Genomic DNA, 9,584 nt, shown 5'->3' with positions numbered 1-9,584 from the left:
GGTTTGTGGCAGTGACTATGACATCTGAACTCGGTGGCGCCGGATAGAAAGAATCGGTGGGGCCGAGTTTGACTTTTGGTTTAGGTCATATGTGGATGTGGGAAGGTAGTTGAGGGTTTTGGAGCATATCACTAAGCACTATGAAGCAAGAACCTCATCAAGCAACACATCATCCCTCCTTGATAGTATTGGCTTTTTCTATAGACTCAATGTGATATTGGATCACTAAAATATAAAATGTAGAGTCTTGAGCTTTGAGCTTGAGCCAATCTTTTTGTCCTTAGTATTTTGAGGGGTCCACTTTCCTCATCCATGCCATGCCATTCATTGAGCTTTTCCTGAAATATTAATCTTGGAATAGCATTAGCTCAATGAGCTATATGTTGTTAGGAATTACCAAAACCACATAGGGATAGTTGCACTTTCAGCGACCACTTCGTCGCCAACTTCTAGGGCACTCGCGACCGCCCCCCGGGCCGCGAGTGACCTGCGCCGCCTCAAGCAATAGTCGGGAGAGACCCTGCAGAAGTACATCCAGCGCTTCAATAGCATGCGCCTCAAGATCCCCAAGGTGACGGACGAGTCCATCATCTCAGTGTTTTCTGATGGCGTCCGCGACATCAAGATGAAGGAGGAGCTCGCCATCGATGAGGAGTTGTGAACGACTTTGGAGCTGTTCAACATAGCAACCAAGTGTGCAAGAGCTGAGGAGGGGCGTCTCTCCCTCCTCGAGCTCCCTATTGTGGATCCAGAGGAGAAGAAGGCCAAGGTCAAGGACGTGAAGCACAAAGGGGTCGCTGTACTCGCGGCAGAGCCAGGCAGAAAGCACGTCCGAGACCTTCCCGAGTCGTCCAAGGGCAGCCGTATGTTCTGCGCCTTCCACAACGTGCGCAGCCACAACACCAATGATTGTCAAGAGCTCAGGGCCATTTGAGATGGACGCTTCGGTCGACGCCCTGAGCACAACGACCGGAGCTACGACCGAGGAGGTGGACAAGGTGGAGGACGTTGGGATGACCGCGGGCCCCGCCAGGAGTGGCGTGACCAGCCCCGCGAGGACCGTTGGCAGGACCAGCCTCGTGAGGGCGCCTGGAGGGACCAGCCTCACGAGGACCATCCTCAGGGCAATCCTGGTCTCCCTCCACTGCCCCCACCACCAAGGAGGAACGACGACCACCAACAGACAAAGGGGTTGGGGGCTTCCACGAGCCGCGCACCATCGCCTGCATCTTATGTGGCGCTCAGGCCCCAGCTTCCCAGCGCATCTTCAAGCAGTTCTCTCGCGAGGTGAATGCAGCCCTCCCCAAGCTCGAGGCCACGCACCCACTCAGATGGTCCAAGTACACCATCACCTTTAGCTCGGTGGACCAGCTCAAATGCGCGGCAACCGCCAGCGTTCTCCCGATGCTTTGTTCACCCGTCATGAGCAATGTCCAAGTCACCAAGACCCTCATCGATAGCAGCGCAGGGCTCAGTGTCATGTTCGTCGAGACGTTTGACAGCCTTCCAGTGCCATACGATCAGCTCCAGCCCACCAAGCGTTTCTCAGGAGTGACTGACGGCTCCACCAACCTGATAGGGCGAGTTCGCCTCCCCGTTACCTTCGGTCAGCGCGGTAACTACCACACCGAGCTTGTCGACGTCGCCACATCCGCCTACCGTACAATGCCATCCTCGGGTACCCAACGCTAGCCAAATTCATGGCAGTCACCCACCATGGCTACAACATCCTCAAGATGCCGAGAAGCGGCGGAACCATCACAGTCCCCTGCGAAGAAAAAGAAGCGGTGTGCTCCCTTGAGCGCGCCTTCCAAGCTGCAGCAGTAGGGAACCCTGGCAGCGCGTATGTGGAGTACCCTCCTGAGGCCAGCCACAAGAAGAAGAAGCAGCTACTCCGCACTAGGCCTCAGGGGAGCGGCGCCTCCAGTGGTGCCACCTCAGGATCAGTGCCCACGCATGGGGCGCCTCCCTCCCTCGCATAGGGGGCGCGCCCGGCGCCCTCCTCGGGCAGGGCTCGGGAGCTCTCTTCTGGAGGGCCTCGGACCTAGCCAGCATCACGAGGGAGACGCTCGGGCACCACGTGGAGGCGTGCTTTGCGGCACGTTTCCCTCAGGAGGCCACCGGGCGAGGAGCACCCGACGCTCAGGAGTTCGTCGTCAAGACCATTCAGGAGCTTCAGGAAGCAAGGGCAGCATGTGGCGACCACCGCTCACCTGGTGTGGCTCCCCACCCAGCCGAGGGTGGTGAGCTGCGCATCTACATGGACATCCCAGGGTTGAACAGGGCCGCATCTCAGGAGCGCTTCTGGCCTTTACGTGCTGGTTGCTGTGAGGGTCCACCTCACAGCTACGTGCACATGCCGTTTGGCCTGCCGAGCGTGCCAGCCGCCTTCCAGTGCAACCTGTGGAGCATCCTGGCAGGTTAGGAGGCCAGGCATCACGCAGTCCTGGCGGAGATGGAGACGGTCCTCAGGAGGCCACCTAAACCTCCAGAGCCCCCCGAGGCTCTGGGTCACGATGGCTCGTGAGGAGCGACTTCTTCAGCGCGCATCTTCAGCTACCCCAACACTCCTTCGACAACCAAACCAGGTGACATTTTCCAGGTTTATTTAGCTGGGAGCGCCCCCTGGGCTGCATCATTCCCAGGCCGCGTGGGTCTGTCCCTGCGGCATGAATCCTTTTATGTCTTTAGCTTACTCTGCTGGGGGCGCCCCTCGGGCTGCATCATCCCCAAGCCGCTCAGGTCCAACCCAGTGGCGTGTATTGTTCTTGCATTTACCTAAGCTAGTTTGCTTTCCATGCATAAGCTACCTATCGTCACCGCCTGCTTGATTATCGCCCGCCGCGGGAACCTCTCATCTCGGCACGGTGCTTGTGCTTGGGTCCGTCCCTGCAACGCTGATAAATCTGAGCGGTTGAGCTCTGGCTTGCGGCACGCCCGTGCATGTTGCTACCTCTTGAGCACTGCGTAGGTTTTCCCTGAAGAGGAAAGGATGATGCAGCAAAGTAGCGTAAGTATTTCCCTCAGTTTTTGAGAACCAAGGTATCAATCAGTAGGAGGCTACGCACGAGTCCCTCGAACCTGCACAAACAAATAAATCCTCGCAACCAACGCAAATAGGGGTTGTCAATCCCTATAAGGCCACTTACGAGAGTGAGATCTGATAAATATGATAAGATAATATTTTTGGTATTTTTATAATAAAGATGCAAAGTAAAAATAAAGGCAAAGTAAATAGCAAAGGAAATAACTAAGTAGTTGTCACATCCCTAGTTCTGGTATGACCTAGGCTAGCTATTCATGTGTGCATCACGTTTAAATTTCATTTAAATTTGAAATGGGGATTTGTAGAACCCTCAGAAATCATTTCTGGAAATGACCCAGATAAAAATTGCTCCAAAAGGGTCCAAGAAAATGTTCATGTCTCTCTCTGAAAATATTGGGCAGAGGTAAAATTCAAATCAATATTTTTAGGAGCTCATAAATATTTATTTTGGCCATTTGGAATTAATCCAGTAATTATTTGCGTTGGATAAATATTTATATATATATAATATTGTCCAATAATTCTGAATTTTGGTGAGGGGCTTTGGAATAATCCTTGAGGCCCCTGCAAAAATTTTCAGAAGAAAATAACTTGATTTAGTATTTTTATTAAATCAAAACAAAGGTCAGAATATTGAAAAGAAAACAAAAATGGAGAAAAGCTCACCTGGCCTTACCTGCCTGGCAGCCCAGCTGGCGGCCCAGCTCCTCTAGCCGGCCCAGCCGACTGGCGATGCCAGTCGTCCTCCACCTCCCGTCAGGAGGACGCGCGCGCGTGGCCACCGCGCGCGAGCACACGCCTGCCACCTCCTGCTTCCCTGCTCGCCGCCGGAGTCACCCGACAACGCCATGCACCCCCCCTGAACACCGCTCACTCCCCCCAGTCCTCTCTTCTCCTCTCCCTCGCTTTCTCGCTCACGGCCGAGCGCTGCCGTCGCCACCGGCCACCGTTGCCGCAGCCACCGCCTCCCCCTCGCCCTCTCTCCGTGTCTGCGAGCTCCGCCACCTCGCCCTGAAGCTCTCCGTCGAGCCACGCGCCTCGGGAGGCCCTAGAGCGCCTCCATCACCACCGTCTTCATCTCCGGCCGCCGTGGATCCCCATCGCCGCCCCGCCGTCTTAGTGCATCCCCGAGCTCGCCGTCAAGCCCACCGAGACCGCTGTGAGCTGTTGCTCCTCCTCTCCCTCTCCGTTTGCTCGCTTGCATGCCGTAGCCGCTACCTCGCCGATGACTGTGACCGTCGCCGCCTGAGCTCGTCGCCGACGCAGCTCCAGTGACCAAATGGTCGCCCCAGCAAGTCCAAACCTCTCCCCGCACCACGCAGAGGCCGTAGGTGCTACGCCCGCATCGCCACGCCCACTGCAGCTTCGAACCCGAGCTCGACCGAACTCCGGCCGCCGCGGACTTGCTCGCTGTCGTTGGCTCCGGCCACCATAGGCCCGACCTCCACCACCACTAGACGCACGCCTGCAAGAGCTCTACAACAAGCCCAAGAACAGCCTCGCTCATGCCCTGTGGCTTTTTTCCGAGCCGCGCCGTCGTCTCGGGCCTCGCCGGCGTCGAGTCGCCGGCGGGTTTGACCTGCTGACCGGGGTTGACCCTCCCCCTTGTGTCACTGATGCGTGGGCCACCCCCCTGACATCTTTAGTTAGTATTAGATTAACACTAATCAATCTAGGTTAGTTACCTAGTTAGTCACTGACCAGTGGGCCCGATGCCCACTAATCCTAATTAGACTAAATAAACCCCCTGTTAACTTACTGAGTCACTGACGTGTGGACCCCACACGTCAGGTTTGACTTGGTCAGCGCTGTTGACTTGCTGACGCAAGCATGACGCTGTGCTGACGCAATATATCATTTTCTGGTAGTAAAATAAATCAGGAAATTCCAGAAAATGTTCTAAACTTCAAAAATACATGGAAATTCAACCATAGCTCAGATTGAAATAATTTATATATGAAAAATGATCAGAAAAATTCAATCCATCCATGTGTACCATTTTCATGCATGAAAAACCAAACTATACATGCTGTATAAGTGAAACACTAAAATGGCTTATATAAAGAGCTTATTCTGGAGATGCATTTGAATCTTGGTTCAAATGGATTTCATCCAAATAAAAGCTAGTTGCATTAGCTCAATCAGCATCACATATTCATGCCATGATCATGCATCATATTGTTGCATATGGTTGTGTTTTGATTACCGACACCGTTCCTTCTCGATAGGTCCTGCTCCAGAGACCCTTCCAGAGTACCTGTCTGAGGAGCAGTGCCCCCTGTTGATCTACCAGGCAAGCAAACCCCCTTCTTCATTCCGATACAATCCTACTCTCTCGCTCCTGCTCTCATTATTGCATTAGGACAACAACGATTCAACTGCTACTTTATGCTGCGGTAGTTGAACCCATTCCTCTGCATGACCTGTCATTGCCACAGTAAATAGTTAAAACCCACTAGCATGTGTAGGAGTTGATTGAGCCATGTTGTGTTCTTGCCATGCCATGCCTGCTATTGCTTAGAGTTCTGTCAGGTCTGATTCATCGGGAATGAATTGGAGTGGTACGATATGTTCTGGTGCTGAGAGTTAAGCGTGTGAACACGATTTGGTAAAGGTAGCGGTGAGAGGCCATGTAGGAGTACATGGTGGGTTGTCTCACTGGAACCGTCCTTAAGCACTGAGTTCCGTGTATGTTGTCCAATGACTAGCTACTACCACACATTGGAATGCTTAAGTGCCCCTCTCGACTTATTAGCCAACTTGATCTCTGTCCAGGAGTCGCAAATAGTTTCTGGTGTTTGTAGGTAGTGTTAGTAGTCTACCAAGTGGCACCCGGCCAGGTGGGCTTGGGACAGACTAGGCACAAGTGGCACGGTATAACAAGCGCAAATCCATCCGGCGAGGTGGGCTTGGGAACCCTGCACATATCGTTTGGGGCCGTGAGCGACACCCCGACAAGATCTCCTTGCTGATGGAACCCGAATAGGCGATAAACCTGGACTAGAGTCTTGTGTGGTTAGTCAGGTCGTGGCCGACACCCTCGCCAGGCTTCCGCTTGAAGGTTGCCGAGGTACATGACGTGTACATGGTGATAAGTGGTGAGAGCGTGTGTGAAGAAGTACACCCCTGCAGGGTTATCATGATCTATTCGAATAGCCGTGTCCTCGGTTACGAACTTCTTGGATGCTGACGTGGTACATAGACAACTTAAAGTGGATACTCTAAAATGCTCAAGACAAGTGTGAGTGCTATGGCTGGCCTTCTCGTCAGGAGACGAGGATGAATCCATAGTAGTGTATTGATGTGGTGCTTAGTGGACTCGTGTGCGCTGCCTCATCTCAAAGAAGTTTCTCGTTGTCGTAGAACAGGATAGCCACTGAGTCAAAGCTGGCTTGCTGCAACTAAACCCCACTTCACCTTCTTGATACAAATGCATGTATGATAGGATCTGATGTAAGTCTTGCTGAGTACCTTTGTACTCACGTTTGCTTTATTTATGTTTTGCAGATGAGACATCTGTCTCACTAGTAGTACCACTTGGACTTCGACGAGTAGCTTGTACCTCAGCTACGATCTTGGTCCCTTGGGAGGGACTTGTGGATAGTCAGGCTCCTCGGCCTTCTTCTTTCGTAGTTGTCTATACTCAGACATGTAATGCTTCCGTTGCCTGTATGCTCTGAATGATGGGTCATGTGACCCATGTTTGTATTTAATGCTATGTCTCTCTTCTGAGCCTTTATCTATATGAGATTGCATTATGTTGTGATGCCATGTTGTACCTCACATACTTGCATGTTATGCGTACGTGTGACGTGTATTGCTATGTGTGCGATCCGATAATCTGGTTCTTTGTCCTTGGCAGCCTCTCTTATGGGGAAATGTAGTCTAGTGCTTCCTTGAGCCATAGTAGTCCGCTACAGCCCGGTTCACCGGAGTCCTGCTAGCCCAGCACTACTGCTCAGAACACTTGACTGGCCGGCATGTGTTCCACTTCGTTCCTATGTCTGTCCCTTCGGGGAAATGTCACGCGGTGATTTCCGGAGTCCTGTTAGCCAGTGCTACAGCCCGGACTCATACGCTGTTGACCGACATGCTCGATGTGATTCATGTATGCCTGTCTCCATAGGTCTGTGCCGCTTTGGGTTCACGACTAGCCATGTCGGCCCGGGTTCTCTGTCATATGGATGCTAGCGACACTATCATATACATGAGCCAAAAGGCGCAAACGGTCCCAGGCCATGGTAAGGCGACACCCGTGGGGTTACCGTGCATGAGGCCGCAAAGTGATATGAGGTGTTACATGCTAGATCGGTGTGACTTAGAATCGGGGTCCCGACAGCTTTGGTATCAGAGCCTGACTGCCTGTAGGATTTCCAAGCCAACCTGGTCGAAGTTGAGTCTAGAAATTCTTTAGTTATGTAAGGGAATTGATTGTGGAAGGGAACGTAAGGCTCTTTTTACTCCCTATACCTCATGCCTTCTGATCTGAGTCATCCCATCTTTCCTACGGGGTTAAGGAGCTAGGCGTCCTCTTCTGTCTATCAGGATCATGTGTTGCTACTCCATAGTTTCTTAGGATTGGTTGACCTGAGTCATATCCCAGTTCGAGTATTTCTGGTGTAGCCTGTTTAGTAATATCTCAGAACCTTGAGTGATGATGTTGAGTATGGTGCTACCATGTCTTTTGCAGAATGTCTCATTCTGAGCATTTTACTGCCGTTATGCTGCCGGAATTGTCCTAGGAGTTTGAGAGGTACTAAATTTCCTTGTGCTATATGTTGCATCCTATAGTTGTTGTTGACCTCGTCCTTGGTTCCGCTTCTCAGGATGTCGTCAGTTAACCGAAGTTCTGTTACTCGTTGCCTGAACCACGGAGGTGGTAGGGATGAGGAGGATCCTCCCGACCAACCTTCATTGGCAGAGTTCATGTTAGAGATGGAGAGCAACAAGCGTGAGTCTAACCGCTTGTTGGCACGTATCGAGGAGAACACCGCACATCGGTGCAAAGAGTCAGCAACCATCCATGATTTCATTGGTCTGAAACCACCCACCTTCCATCATTCCATTGAGCCACTCGATGCAAATGACTGGCTTCATAGTATCACTCACAAGCTGCGTTCTGCGAACATAGCTGAAGGTGACAAGGTCATCTATGCTGCATATCACCTAGAACGTCCTGCTAGTCTTTGGTGGCAGAACTATGAGGGTATGCTCCCAGCTGGCCAGATTCCTACCTGGAGAGATTTCACTGAGGCTTTTCGCGAGCATCACATTCCTGAAGCCCTCATCGATCGCAAGAGAGAAGAGTTCTGTAGTTTCACACAGGGTAAGATGGCTGTTGATGCTTATAGTAGAGGATTTGAGAACCTTGCCCGCTATGCTACAGAAGAAGTGTCCATAGATGCCAAGAAGCAGGCTAGGTTCCGGAAGGGTCTCAACCCCAAGTTGCGTCGTGATCTCCACTTGCATCATTGCAATACATTCCACACTCTTGTGAACAAGGACATTAATGCAGAGACAGCTCAACTCACCTACGAGGAATCTCGTAAGCACACCCGTGATTTGGGTTCTTCCTCCGGTTCTAGTTCTCAGAAGCGCCGGATTTGGGTTCCGAACTCCGCTCTTCCACCCGGTTATACACCAAGGCCGTCTTGTGTGGCACCTCACCCAGTTCAACCATATGCTACACCCATGTCTATTGGTAGACCACTTGTCAATGTGGGTCCTTGTCCTATCTCCAAGATTTGTTACAAGTGCGGAGAGCCAGGCCACATTGCCCGTATTTGCACTCAGACCCGTGTTGCTCCACCCCAGCCCGAGAAGTCTATTGGCCTTGGTAGTAAGCCTTCACACCAGATGATCAGTGCCAAGTCAGCTCCCACTGAACTTGGACGTGTGCATCACGTCTCAGCTAAAGACGCTCATGATGATCCAGATGTCGTTCTTCGTACAATCCTTGTCAAGTATCACCCAGCCTCAGTTCTATTCGATACCGGGGCATCTCACTCCTTCATTTACGAAAGTTATGCCCGTTTGCACGACATGTCATTTTGTGATATGCCCTCCCCACTACTCATTCAAACTCCTGGATCCAAGTGGCAAACTTCTAGGATAAGTTATGGCAATGAAATACATGTTGACAGACTTGTATTTCTAGCTTCCTTGATATCCCTCAAGTCTTCAGATATTAACATCATCTTGGGTATGGATTGGATGAAAGCTCATTATGCCAAGATTGACTGTTACACCAGGTCTGTTCAGCTCACACACCCCTCTGGCAAGATAGTCACTTTCTCCACCAAAATTGCAAGGCGTCAACTATATTCTCTAAATGCCAGCCCTCTTCCTGACCTTGAAGATATCCCGGTAGTCCGCGACTTTCCGGATGTCTTTCCAGAGGAACTGCCAGGTATTCCACCTGACAGAGATGTAGAGTTTGTTATAGATCTTATCCCCGGAACCGCCCCAATTTCTAGGAGACCTTACAAGATGGCACCCTTAGAGCTAGCCGAGCTTAAGAAACAACTCGATGAATCCT

Source organism: Triticum aestivum, chromosome 2A (genome assembly GCF_018294505.1).
Source record: "Triticum aestivum cultivar Chinese Spring chromosome 2A, IWGSC CS RefSeq v2.1, whole genome shotgun sequence".
Lineage (NCBI taxonomy): Eukaryota > Viridiplantae > Streptophyta > Magnoliopsida > Poales > Poaceae > Triticum > Triticum aestivum.
This window is presented reverse-complemented; position numbering follows the sequence as displayed.